We start from the raw sequence: 14,658 nt of genomic DNA, 5'->3' as shown, positions 1-14,658 counted from the left end.
GAAGCAGCGGTCAAACAGCTTCAAGGAATGGATTCCTAGCAACAGAAAAGAGAGCCAATTTTGGGTTCAAGAATTAGCCCTGGAAGATAGGTACTGACATCAGGAAGAAAATAGACCAATGTAACCTAGCTAAGTGACACATACAGCAGAAAAGAGAAGAGGGGGATAGCATGAGGATTCTGTTAGTTAAGAAACTACAGTATGTATTTCCAGGGCAACATGTGCTCACATCACTTGTGCCTCACTACCAGAAACTATAAACCTGTTTCTTCTCTTCCCACTGATGCTTTATGTATTCATGAGAAACTGAAACTCAGGTTTAGGAGGGAACATTTCATAGTTCTTTCTATACCATCTTAGTAAATGCTGTTGCTTTGAGCTAACTGTGGCTATTGGATTGCCATTTAAAATAAGTTAATTGTTGTGAACTGATTCAACCATTCTGGAGAGCAATTTGGAATTATGCCCAAAGGGCTCTCAAACTGTGCATACCCTTTAATCTGAAAATGTCTCCACTGGGCTTATATCCCAAAGAGATCTTAAAGGAGGGAAAGGGACCCACATGGGCAAAATGTTTGTGGCTGCCCTTTTTGTAGTGGCCAGAAACTGAAAACTGAGCAGATGCCCAACAATTGGAGAATGGCTGAATAAGTTTTGGTATATGAATGTAATGGAATATTATTGTTCTGTAAGAAACGACCAACAGGATGATTTCAGAGAGGCCTGGGGAGAATTATATGAACTGATGCTAAATGAAATGAGCAGAACCAGGAGATCATTATACATGACAACAAGACTATACAATAATCGATTCTGATGGGTATGGCTCTTTTCAACAATGAAATGATTCAAACCAGTTCCAATGGTCTTGTGATGAAGAGAGCCATCTGTACCCAGAGAGAGGACTGTGGGAACTGAGTGTAGAATACAACATAGTATTTTCACTCCTTTTTGTTGTTTGCTTGCATTTTGCTTTCTAATTTTTTTTTTCTTTTTGATCTGATTTTTCTTATGCAGTGTGGAAATATATATAGAAGAATTGCATATGTTTAATATATATTGGATTACTTTCGTCTAAGGGAGAAGATGGCGGGAGGGAGGAAGAAAAATTTTGAAACACAAGGTTTTGCAAGGATAAATGTTGAAACTATCTGCATATATTTTGAAAATAAAAAGCTAAAAAGTAAATAAATTAAAATAAAATAAAATAAAGTAAGTTCATTTGGGATGGAAAATACCAGAGAGAGAAGTATGGAGACTGGATGTGGATCAAAGTATAGTATTTTCACTTTTTTGTAAGTTTGTTTGCTATTTCTTTTCATGGTTTTTTCCCCTTTGATCTGATTTTTCTTGTATAATACAACAAATATGGAAATATGTTTACAAGTATTGTACATGTATAACCTCTATCAGACTGCTTGCTGTCTTAAGGAAGGGGGAGGTAAAACAGAGGGAGAAAAAATTTTGGAATTCAAAATCTTACAAAAATGAATGTTGAATGATCCATTCAGGAAAGCAATTTGAAACTATACCCTAAGGGCTCTCAAACTGTGCATACTCTTTGATCCGGTAGTGTCACCACTGGGTCTGTATCCCAGAGATCATAAAAGGGAGAAAAAGACCCACATGCAAAAATGTTTGTAGCAATCTTTTTTCTGGTGACAAGAAATTAGAAATTGAGTGGATATCCATCTGTTGAGAAATGGCTGAATAAGTTAGGTTATATGAATGTAATGAAATATTATTGCTCTATAAGAAATGATGAGCAGGCTTATTTCAGAAAAGCTTGGAAAGATTTACAAGAACTAATGCTGAGCAAAATGAGCAGAATCAAGAGAACATTGCACATAATAACAAGACTATGATGGACTGACTCTTCTCATCAATGTAGTGATTCAAGTCTATTCCAAAAGACTCAGGATGGAAAATGCCAGCAGTATCCATAGAGAGAACTATGGAGATTGAATGTGGATGGTAGCATATAGTATTTTCATCTTTTTTTTATTTGTTTTGTTTTCTTTCTTGCGGATTTTTCCTTTTTGGTCTGATTTTTCTTACACAAAATGACAAATATGGAAATGCTTTAAAAAATTGTACATATTTAACCTTTATCAGATTGCTTATTATCTTGAGAAGAGGGAAGGTAAGGAAAGGACAGAGAAAAATCTCTAAAATGAATGTTGACAAATATCTGTGTACATTTGGAAAAATAAAATACTATTACGGAAAAAATACAATTTCGTTGGAAGGGGCTTGTGAGCTATAGTGATAGAAGTGCATATGCAAAGGATAACTAAACCCAAGGTATTATGTCAGGCCTCCAATATAAGTATGAGTTGAGGTAACAGCTCCCAAGGGAGTGCTACTAAGAAAATTGAGAAAACAATATTTCTAACACCAATCTCACAGGGTTGGTAGAAGGATTCAATTTTTTAAATATGCAAAGTGTTTTATAATCATAAAATATCATACAAATATAAACAATTTAATATGAAAGAATATTGAAATGATAGTTTTATTCTGATTTGTACATCTTCCTAAACATTCTTGTCACTAGACAACAAAATTGGCAGTTTATAGATCTTTATGGTGGATTACTTCCTATGTTTTTATTGTTGCATGAGCTTTTAAAAATAAGTAAAATACAGTGGAACTTCAAACAAAATTAACAAAAATTAAAGCAGTAGTTGTTAGGATGACTATTGTGCAAAGACTATTGTGCAAATTACCTTTTGTAATTTGATTTTCAGTCACTGTACAGGAAGAACTGGACATTACTTCCCACGCTCACTTTAGGCAAGAGGACATTGCAAAATGTATATAGTAGACTATCAGTATTTTTTTTCAAATTTTTAATAAGGTGAATTAATATTTTCATTGATTTTTAATTGGCATTTTAGAATTAAACAAAGTCGTGAACATCTAAGGTTTGTCCTTTTCCTAAATGCTACATATTTGTGGGATTTTTATTGCTACAATAACATCAAGGAAAAAAATTCCACTGCTATTATAATTTTCTTCAAACTTTTAAGGAAGTGTAATTACCTATTACAAAGTGTCAGTTAATACCAACAGAATTATTTCCAAATTTTACATATAGAACTGACTTAGTGAATATAACCAGAAGCTTGGACAATATCTGAATAAATGAAATTTATAAAATATTGCATTTTAGCCAGAAAATCCCAATATTTACCAAAATCTATGAAATTATAAAAAATTAAATATTAAAAAACCACCTAAATCTATGAAGTAGCAAAACTGATTAATTTGGACATCAACTAGGTAACCCTTTTTAGTAACAAAAGGACATGTTGAAAGGGCAGAGATATAGGGAAAAAAGCAATTACTAAAAATAAAATATGAGAACAAAATGAAGGAACATTAATGGAAAGCAGACTAAATAAGATGCCAAAGTTTGAATTTCCCAGAGTAGTTAAAGATCTTATGCTACACTTATGAATTATCATCAGTCCTTTATTGATTCTTATTTCAGTCATTCAATTGAAATTGCTTTTCTTCAATAGTGATGGCTCTTTAAATAGATGAGAATGAAATATCATTTAATCAATTTTCCAACTGAAATTAAGAAGTACAGTAGAAAAACCAAATTCTATATATGGCATCAAGACATCTGTGTTTAATTCCTGCTTAAGTCACTTAAATCACTTAACCCCCCAGATTTTGTTTCATCTTTTGTAAAATTAGAGTAATAATTGTACAACCGTATAATGTCTGAGGGAGTTCTTATAAGCACTATATAGATGTTGGTTAGGGCAGCTGTAATGCCAAGCCTGAAGTTCAATAAGACACATTTTCCTAAATTGAAATTTGACCTCAAGACACTTGATAGCTGTGTGACTTTGACATATAGTTCTTATAAGCACTATATAGATGTTGGTTAGGGCAGCTGTAATGCCAGGCCTGAAGTTCAATAAGACACATCTTCCTAAATTGAAATTTGACCTCAAGACACTTACTAGCTGTGTGACTTTAACCTTATTTGCCTCAGTTTCCTCGTCTGTAAAATGAGCTGGAAAAGGAAATGGCGAATCATTCTAGTGTCTTTGCCAAGCTCAAATGGAGGTCATGGAGAGTCAGATATGGCTGAAAATTGAATAACCACAATAACAATAGATGTTGGTTGTTGCTATTGTTGTTAAGACTAATGTCACAGGGAGACAATGTAATAAGACCGTCCCAATCTTATATCTGAATTGTTGGACAGTGTTTCCACAATGAGAGTTCCCACCCTGAAGAAATCACAGGTCTAAAACAAAACTTTTATATGAATGTTTTCATTTATAGTAGTTAAATAGAAGTTTTTAAATTGTGGGGAGTAGGATTAGGGGCTGGAAGGCAATACTAAGTGAGAAAAAAACAAGAAATGGAAACATTACTTCCCAACATTCACCACAAATGAGAATACTTGGGAATTGAGGTAAAGTATTTATTGGCACAGATGCCACAAAGAAAACAGTGGCGGGTTGCTTTTAAAAAAAATTGGTAAAAAATTCATTTGAATGTTTTGGGCTTTCCATCAATTTGTGTGAAAAATGGAAAACAATTATTTTATGCAAAGTTTCTTACTGTATTAGTCCCAGGAAATTTAAAAAAAAAAAAGATTTCTATGTTACTGTTAATCCAAAAATAGGCTCAAAGACAAAGATTATCATTTTCCCTTTCTCAGCTTCTTCACTGCCTTTATCCATTTATACTTTAGAAATCAGACACTGATAAACTGGTTCTACTGCCACTGAAATTTGCTAAAACGGTCACTCTATAATCCTACTAATAATAATAGTCCTCTAACAAATTACAGAGGGATCTTTACTTCCGTCCTTGTTCCTTTCTTTCTTGTACCTATGCTTCTGGTCTGCCTGACACGAATGGCATATTTCTTATATCTGTAGTAGGTACTGCCAGCTAAGTGATCGTTGACCTCAAATCTATGATAAAAACGGAACGGATTTTTAATCTAATATTAATATAGTAGGGTTTTTTTTTATTGCTATCCGCTCTTAATTATATCCCATTAAAATAATAATATTAATAAGGTCTGCATATTTACAAAGCATTTCACAAGTATTATTTCCTTTTATTCTCACAATTGTGGAAGGTTAGATATTATTACTTTTCCATTTTACAGAGGATCAGATGGAACTTTTAAGTCATTTGTGCAAGATCACGCAGCTAATAAGGATCGGAGGCTGGCTTTGAAGTCAGGACTTCCTAAATCCATTATCTCCCGCTCCGCTTTAATTAACAACTTCCATCTCTTTCACTAGAATGCCTACAATTGCAGAAATTGACCTAAGTCTTTTTCCTCTCCAGCCCCGGCTGTTTCTGCCAGACAGGAGGACCAAAGAGCTGAATGAAAGTTGGGGAGGAATCAGAGAAACGGATAAGCTAACAAACCGGGTGAAAACTGTCTGCGGCAGTAAAAGATATACAAATCCAGCTCTCTGAAATCAGCTTCACTCAGAACGGGCACTTTTTCACGCGCATTAACTGAACGCTAAAACCCGGGTAATAATGCCAGATATTCACGCGACTTTGACAAGTTCCTGTAAGTCATTCACCTTCCCGAGGCAGCCCTAGCCTGCGAAGCGCACGACGGCCAGAGCAGCTTCCTCTCTCGGCCCTCCCTGCTTCGGATGCAGGGAGCAGCGGATTTCTGCCCCAGGATTCCGACGGCTGGTGCACTTGCCAGCTCTACCTTGCAACTGCAGAGAAGCCAGAACTAACTGGGAGCTCATCCAAGGCGAAGCCCGCTGCTGCCGCCCCACGGACACCACCGGGCTGCGCGCAAGCCCTCCGGGACGCCCACTCCTGCGAAATCCAGGGCAGTCACCAGGACTGGGAGCAGAGGCCTCGGAGCAGAGGTCCGGTCCCCGGCAAGGGAGGATGGCACGGCAGGCCCCTCCCTTCCCGGAAAAGTCTCTCTCGTCTCGGCCTCTCACCCACCTACTCTCCTCCTCTCCCCCCGCAAGAAGACTACGGGGCTCCCTCGCACCCAGACTCACCTCCCCAAATCCGGGACCGGCCGCGGGTGGGAGAGGTAGCAATGCAGCAGAGGAGCGAGCCTGCAGCGCTAGCCTCGGCCCAGGCCCAGGGTTTACAGGAACCAAAAGCCCAACCAGCAGAGGCGGAGTTGTGACCGCGCTCCACCCCGCTGAGCCCCGGCGGCCCCCGCCCCGTCCTCTCTCCGCCCCATCTTCCATCCGGCCCCTAAGGCTCCGCTTCTCGGGGCTCCGAGCCCGGGAGCCGCCCCCTCGGGTCTCCGAGTCCTCAGCTCCGGGGCTCCGCCGCAGGCTTGCCTCCTCCGTCCTCCCCCAGGTTTCAGCACCGCCAGTAGGTCCCACTCTGCCACTTTCACGTGCATCCCGGAGCAGGAACGGAGGTCCGCCTGGATACTGGCGCTTTTAAGACAGGTTTTGTTTTGGTCTGCACGTTTTCTTCCAGACCACTGGATAGCGAAACTAAAACTAAAACTTCCAGAGCCCAAAGTTCCGCTGCGTTAGATTTGGTTGTCCTAGCAATCTTTTAGGAGGATCTCAACACGTATTATTTGATTAGATTCAATCCAACAAGCGTATATTTAGCGCCTTCCAAATGCCTTTTGTGGGGGAGATTTTTTATTTTATATATATATGTCTCCAAACTTCATGATAAACACGTCAGAGATAAGCAGATTTTTTTTTTTGTTACTGGACCTTTTCCGAGTGGAGAATACTCAGTGAGCAATATATGTTTGGCGAATGAAGGAGTGAGCCTAGAAAAGGAAATACATACTATAAAAGTGAACATACCTTTTATTTCCAGGCCATCTTCCCAGGATTAAATTTAATAGTTTCTTGGCTTAAAAAAAAAAAAAAAAAAAAAAAAAAAGCAATTTAGAATAGATTTACTTACATATACCCAATGGATAAGACAGCTCTAAACCCGACCTTAGTAATCCATCCTCATATTCTTAATAGTTGTGTGACCCTGGGCAAGTAACTTAAAAAAAAGACTTGCATTTTGCCTCAGTTTTATCTATAAAATGGGAATAACAATAGTACCTACTTCCCAGGATTGCTTTAAGGATAAGTTGAGATCATAGTTCTTTGCCAACCTTAAAGCACTAGATTTTATTACTTAATGGACACCATAGGCAGAGGCAAAACAGAAGACTAACATGGAAACCTGGGAAAAGGAAAGTAGTAAAGAGAAATCAGGAAAATAAACAGATAAATGTGAAAAGCATAGATTTCCTCTGAATCACAAGAATTCCTCCTCCCTCTACCTCCATGCAGTTTTTTTAGAGGAACCCTGTCTTTATGCTTCTAAAGGTAGCAGGCAACCCTAGTTTACTCACATCTTGTTTTATCTGTTATTATTCACATTGGGTTTGCCTTGAAGGTTTCAGGAGATAGTCTTTTCTTATTAATAATTCACTAATACATTATCTCCTCTAAGAATAGGGATGGTTCTAAGTGAACTACAGTTTAATCCCAAATCATGATTTACATGCAAGAAGGGACATAAAAGATATCAAATACATGTATGACTGGAAAAAGCTTCAGAAGTAGCTGGGATATAGTGAATAGAAAGTTGGCCTTCAAATCTCTAATAAGTATAAATTGGGAGATATTTTGATAAATTCCCTTAACCTCTGGGTACCTTCAGGAAACAAGTTACAAAACTGGTGCTGATCTATAAACTTTATAGTGAGTTCTCTGTACCAATAAAATCATAGTTTGGGGACCATGTACATATTATGCATACTTGTGTGTATAAAAATGAATTTGGTTATGTATGTGTACATATATATATTTAAAGATTTCAGACTAGGATAGTTATATAGCAAGAGTAAAAATAACAGATGGACATTTGTATACCCATAAAATATTAAAATACTTTGAGTAATACTTCCAAAGAACTTAGACAAGAATTATACAGGATAAAAAAACACTGATAAGTTGCACCCTGTGATTACAAATCCTTTGAAGAATAAATATTTAAGCATTTTTAAAGCATTAAGCTAAGGATTAAGGCTATAGAGAGAAAAAATGATACAGTTCCTACCCTTAAAAACTTAAATCTATGGGGAGAGGATAAAGAAATATGAACACTGATAACTGATAAATAACAAATTTAAGGTATAAAAGATTAAACAGATTAGGATGAAAGAACATGGGATCAGAAGGGACAGAACAACAAAAAAAGGCTAATAGGAAATTTTTGCTACCAATAAACAAAGAAATAGTATGAGAGTTTGTAGCTGCCCTTGGTGAATTCAAATAACCTGGACCTTATAAATAATCAACTATTAAAAGGACTGGCATCTGTAATTGCTGAGCCACTATCAGTGATATCTAAAAGCCGGTGAGAAATGGGAGAAGTACCAGAAGATTAGAGAAGGGCAAATATCATCCTGATTTTCAAAATAAAGAACAATCTATGAACTATAGGCCAATAAACTTGACTTCAATTCCTGTGAAGATTCTAGAATGGACCATTAAAAAAATAGTTGGCCAGCATCTTAAAAAGAGTAATAACTTCAAAGGACCTACATGGTTTCATCAAGAAAGGTCATCCCCATATGTATAAAAATACTTAAAGCCACTTTTTGTTATAGCCTTACTGCTACACCAAAGTGGAAAAGATAATGTGTTTCTTTTAACATTGACTAATACACTTTCAGGGCATCAAGGTGGTGCAGTGATTAGAGTATTGGACCTGAAGCCAGAAAGACTCATCTTTCTGAGTTCAAATCTGGCCTTAGACACTTAGTTTTGTGACCCTAGGCAAGTCACTTAACCCTGTTTGCTTCAGGGTGATATCTTGACTCATGCATGAATTAGATTTAAGTGAGGCAGAATTGCACAAACTTATCTGTCTCCTACTCTTTTCTAGAGTCATAAGTCTAATGGTAAGACAGAAGTCAGGATTACTGGTGATAGCCTGGGATGCAGAGAATGATCTTGCTGTCCTCAGTGTCTGGCCAAGTTCTAAGTGTTTTAACTACCTTCATGGCTGTTAGAACAAATTGTTCTCATCTACCCATTCTGCTTGGGGAAGCCTTTATATGCTTGGGTTAGATACCCGTCTAAATCACAAATGGGTTTGAGATCTGTTGACTACCCTCATTCTGGTTTAGCTATCTGTCCAGGTTTGTTTTTTGTTTTTCTACAAGGGTGTTTCTGCTATAGCTTCTTGGAGCTACAGGTGAGAGTTGAGTGCTAGATGAACACAGATGAGTAGCCCTGAAAAGGGCTTGGCAAGTCCTCATACCAGAGGTGCTGGTTGGCATATTACAAAGAAACTAGGATGTCTAGTTCTGGAACTTAGGCTTTCTCGATAAAGCCTAAGATTCAATTACCCTCTTTGGCTGTTATAACATGTTATTGAGTCATATTAAGCATGTAGTCCATTAAAATGATCTTTTTCAGACAAATTGCTTGAAAGTATGTTCTTGTATTTGAGTTGTTTCAGTCATGTTAAATTTTCTGTGGCCCCATTTGTGATTTTCTTGGCAAAGATATTGGAATAATTTGCCATTTCCTTTTCCAGTTCACTTTACAGATAAAGAATGGAGGTAGTATAGAGGGAGAAGAGTAGAGGGACTGGGACAAAATCCTAAAGGGCTCCTAAATTTAGAGGGCATGATTTGGAAGAGGATCAAGCAAAGGAGACAGAGAAGCAGTCAGATAATTAGGAAGAGGACCAGAAAGAGTGGTTCTCCAAAAGCCTAAAAAGAAGAGAGTAAAAAAGAAGAAAATGTGATCAACTTAATCTAAGATTTCAGAGGATCAAAGTGATCCCATTTTCAGTGCTAATTGAAAAGAAGCTGCATTTAGGCAATCCAAAGACCCAAGATATAGGCTCACAAAAAAATTCAACCCCATACTACAATCTCCCTAGGGTTATGGATGATGTGGACTTTCTCTCTTCCCTTATCAGCAAGAAGCCCAACCAGTCCCAGACTATTCTGTTTGTATAGAGTGATTGTGAGGATGGAATTCTTTATCAACTTCCATTGTCTATTCCTCAACCTCTGGTTATCTTTAAATAACCTTTGAGATATTGAGTAGTATATCTTGTAGACTGGTCTGGAACCTGGCCTACCAAGGGCATTCCATCTGTCTTCTCAACCCTTCTTCTGAGCTACTAAATTCTTCCTGAGGTCTTGAGGAACCCCTAAAGATGTGCCCAGGATGAAGATTTCTGGTAAGCCCTTTTCAGGACTAAGTCCACTATGAGGTACTCACTCCTCCCTCATAGTGTCTTCCCTCTAATGGAGTCTTTCTCCTTATTTATAGCTAACTCTGGTTAGTCTGCTAAACTCCCCTATGGAGGGATCCAACCTGCCAGTCAATGACATACTCCCACCTCATAATATATTCCCTTAATGGATTCTTCGTAATTCTTTTCCTTGGTAACCCTATTGCTCTCCCATCTCTATTTCATATTTGCCACTCCTGGTATCTATTTTACCTCTTATTTTGTTTTTAACCTCTTCCACGAAATAAACCTATCTTTTGACAAAGAGAATGGTCACTGTGAATTGACCGGGGCGGGGGGGGGGGGGGTAGGAAAGAACAAAGCAGGGGCAGCAGTTCACACTTGCAAAAATCTCTGTAGTAGAGACATGAACAGAGGAAAGAGAAATGGACAAATATGTCTGGGCTTGAAATATAACTCGCCACACCATACCATACCACACCACTCTCCTTCCAGAGCCTCTGAGACCTAAGCTACAGAAATTCACCACATAGCTCCCAGTGTGGGAGAAAGCTGGGTTCTTAGCCTCCAAGGAAATCACCATCTGAGAACAGGAATTTGGACAGTGAACAATAAGGGGAAAAAGTAAGGGGGAATTGGAGTAGGCGTGAAGGGAGCTGAAATTACCAAAGATCTCAAGAAGAAAACTCAAAGACCTTGCACATGAGCAGAGAATTCAACAAGGAAAATATTAACAGCAAAAAGAAATATGACTTTCAGATCAAGTAGAATCCATGTATCTATGAATAAATACTGCTAAAACCTGAGTCCCATAAGATGGGATTGGGGAGTCTGACTATACTACAAAGCAGAGAAAATTATCCAACCTTTGAGACAGAGTACCCTATGAATCTGGGGAGAACATGCAATCACAACATACTTTCCCAGCATGGTTTAAAAGAAAGATGAGAATTATGGGAGAAGAATCTATGGCCTGTGTAGCAAAAATAATGGTCAGAAAAGAAAAAAACCTGGAATCTGCAATTCCACCAAATTCCTCCTAAGAAATAAAAAAGAGAACAATAGATTGGTAATACAAATACACAGAGGTAAAGGACCATCTAGAAAATGAGAAGAAAAAATAATAACAACAAAAGAAAATATATTAATTATGCAAACAAAACATATATATTTCAAAGACAGAATACAGAGAAAAAACTTAAGGATCATAAATCTCCCTGAAGAACACAACAAGACAAGACAACAACAACATCAGCAACAAAACCTTAATACCACAATTCAGGAAATAATATGAGAGAACTGCCCAGAACTTCTGCACTTAGAAAATGAAGTAGCAGTTGAAAGAACCTATAGCTTGCCTCCAGAAAAAAAAAAAAATCCAAGACTGCAACCTCCAAAATACATAGTGGATAAATTTAATAATTCAAACCAGAAACAAGGTCTATATGAAGACCTTCAATTACAAAGGAAAAGACAATCTAATAATACAAGACTATTCCATACACACCATAAAATACAAGAAAGAATGAAATTACATGTTCCAAAGAACATTTAAGGCATTAGCCCAGAATAATTCCAGCAAATAAGAGCTTAATCATCAATTTTTAAAAGATGAATGTTCAATAATAAAGAGAAAATTGAAATATTCTTTTTTTAAATAATTTTTTATTGACAGAACCCATGTAATTTTTTACAACATTATCCCTTGCACTCACTTCTGTTCCGATTTTTTCCCTCCCTCCCTCACCTCCTTCCCCAGATGGCAAGCAGTCCTATACATGTTAAATATGTCACAGTATATCCTAGATATAATATATGTGTGCAGAACTGAACAGTTCTCTTGTTGCACAGGGAGAATTGGATTCAGAAGGTATAAAGGTCCATCAGAACTGGTCCTCATACAGTATCGTTGTTGAGGTATATAATGATCTCCTGGTTCTGCTCATTTCACTTAGCATCAGTTCATGTAAGTCTCACCAATCCTTTCTGTATTCATCCTACTGGTCATTTTTTACAGAACAATAATATTCCATAATATTCATATACCACAATTTACTCAACCATTCTCCAATTGATGGGCATCCATGCATTTTCCAGCTTCTAGCCACTACAAACAGAGCTGCTACAAACATTTTGGCAAATACAGGTCCCTTTCCCTTCTTTGGTATCTCTTTGGGGTATAAGCCCAGTAGAAACACTGCTGGATCAAAGGGATGCACAGTTTGATAACTTTTTGAACATAGTCCCAAATTGCTCTCCAGAATGGCTGGATGTGTTCACAATTCCACCAACAACATATCAGTGTCCCTGTTTTCCCACATCTCCTCCAACATTCCCCATTATCTTTCCCTGTCATTGTAGCCAATCTGACAGGTGTGTAGTGGTATCTCAGAGTTGTCTTAGTTTGCATTTCTCTAATTAATAATGATTTGAAGCATATTTTCATATGGCTAGAAATAGTTTTAATTTCTTTGTCTGACAATTGTCTGTTCATATCCTTTGACCATTTATCAATTGAAGAATGGCTTGATTTCTTATAAATTAGAGTCAATTCTCTATATATTTTGGAAATGAGGCCTTTATCAGGACCTTTGACTGTAAAAATGTTTTCCCAGTTTATTGTTTCCCTTCTAATCTTGTCTGCATTAGTTTTGTTTGTACAAAAACTTTTCAATTTGATATAATCAAAATTTTCTATTTTGTAGTCAATAGTGATCTCTAATTCTTCTTTGGTCATAAATTCCTTCCTCTTCCACAGGTCTGAGAGGTAAACTATCCTATGCTGTTCCAATTTATTTATAATCTCATTCTTTATGCCTAGGTCATGAACCCATTTTGACCTTATCTTGGTGTACGATGTTAAGTGTGCGTCAATGCCTAGTTTCTGCCATACTAATTTCCAATTTTCCCAGCAATTTTTTGTTTTATTATATTTATTATAATTTTTATTTATTTATTATTTTTTTATTTTTATTATATTTGCTCACCCAATCAAAGAGCATTTAATATTTTTCCAGTTGGTTAGATCAGACTTAATTTGTGTGAAAAGTGGTCTGTAATTTTGTTCATAAAGTTTCTGATTTTCCCTTGGCAAATAGATTCCTAAATATTTTATATAATCAGTAGTTACTTTAAATGGAATTTCTCTTTGTAACTCTAACTGTTGGGTTTTGTTAGTGATATATAAGAATGCTGATGACTTATATAAGTTTATTTTGTATCCTGCAACTTTGCTAAATGTGTGGATTGTTTCTAATAACTTTTTAGTAGAATCTCTGGGGTTCTCTAAGTATATCATCACATCATCAGCAAAGAGTGATAATTTGGTTTCCTCATTGCCTATTCTTATTCCTTTGATCTCTTTCTCAGCTCTTATTGCTAAAGCTAGCATTTCTAATACAATATTAAATAGTAACAGTGATAGTGGGCAACCTTGTTTGACTCCTGATCTTATTGGGAATGGTTGCAGTTTGTCCCCATTATATATGATGCTTACTGATGGTTTTAAATAGATGCTACTGATTATTTTAAGGAAAAGTCCATTTATTCCTATACTCTCAAGTGTTTTTAATAGGAATGGATGTTGGATTTTATCAAATGCTTTTTCTGCATCTATTGAGATGATCATATGTTTTTTGTTAATTTGGTTATAGTATGGCCAATTATACTGATAGTTTTCCTAATGTTGAACCAGCCCTGCATTCCTGGTATAAATCCTACTTGATCATGGTGTATTATCCTGGGGATGATTTTCTGTAGTCTTTTTGGTAATATCTTATTTAAAATTTTAGCATCAATATTCATTAGGGAGATTGGTCTACAATTTTCTTTCTCTGTTTTCAACCTACCTGGTTTAGGTATCAGTACCATGTCTGTGTCATAGAAGGAATTTGGTAGGATTCCTTCATTCCCTATTTTTTCAAATAGTTTATAAAGCATTGGGGCTAATTGTTCTTTGAATGTTTGGTAGAATTCACATGTAAATCCATCATGGCATTATGGACAAAACCTAGTGACATTCTGCCTACAACTGTATCAATATATTTTATGGGATTACATTATAAAATGCGAAAATTAATGAAAAAAGGGGAAGGGAGAAGGGAATAAAAGGGAATTTCTGATGTACATGAGGCAAATCAAGAGCTAGCAATAAGAGGAAGGTGAATCCAGTGATCTCAGGAAAAGAAGCATGTACAGGGAAGTAGATGAAAAGAAGTGGGGAGAGGTTTGAAAGTTGAGGGAAAAACAGGATGATTTCAGAAAGGCCCGGAGAGACTTACACGAACTGATGCTGAGCGAAACAAGCAGGGCCAGGAGATCATTATATACTTCAACAACAATACTATATGATGATCAATTCTGATGGACCTGGCCATCCTCAGCAATGAGATGAACCAAATCAGTTCCAATGGAGCAGTAATGAACTGA

At 36.8% G+C, this 14,658-nt stretch overlaps 1 protein-coding gene across 1 annotated transcript in view; it reads right to left on the bottom strand.

Moving 5' to 3' along the window:
- Positions 1 to 6,151, bottom strand: part of CPNE3 (copine 3) — a 52,676-nt gene extending 46,525 nt beyond the window's left edge. The window contains exon 1 of the mRNA XM_003760234.4: positions 6,027 to 6,151. The gene's annotated coding sequence lies outside the window, so the exon portion shown is untranslated. The remainder of the gene's footprint in view (positions 1 to 6,026) is intronic.
- Between the last annotated feature and the right edge of the window lie 8,507 nt (positions 6,152 to 14,658).

Source organism: Sarcophilus harrisii, chromosome 1 (genome assembly GCF_902635505.1).
Source record: "Sarcophilus harrisii chromosome 1, mSarHar1.11, whole genome shotgun sequence".
NCBI lineage: Eukaryota > Metazoa > Chordata > Mammalia > Dasyuromorphia > Dasyuridae > Sarcophilus > Sarcophilus harrisii.
The sequence above is the reverse complement of the archived record's forward strand: the minus strand, read 5'-3'. Positions and strand labels throughout refer to the sequence as shown.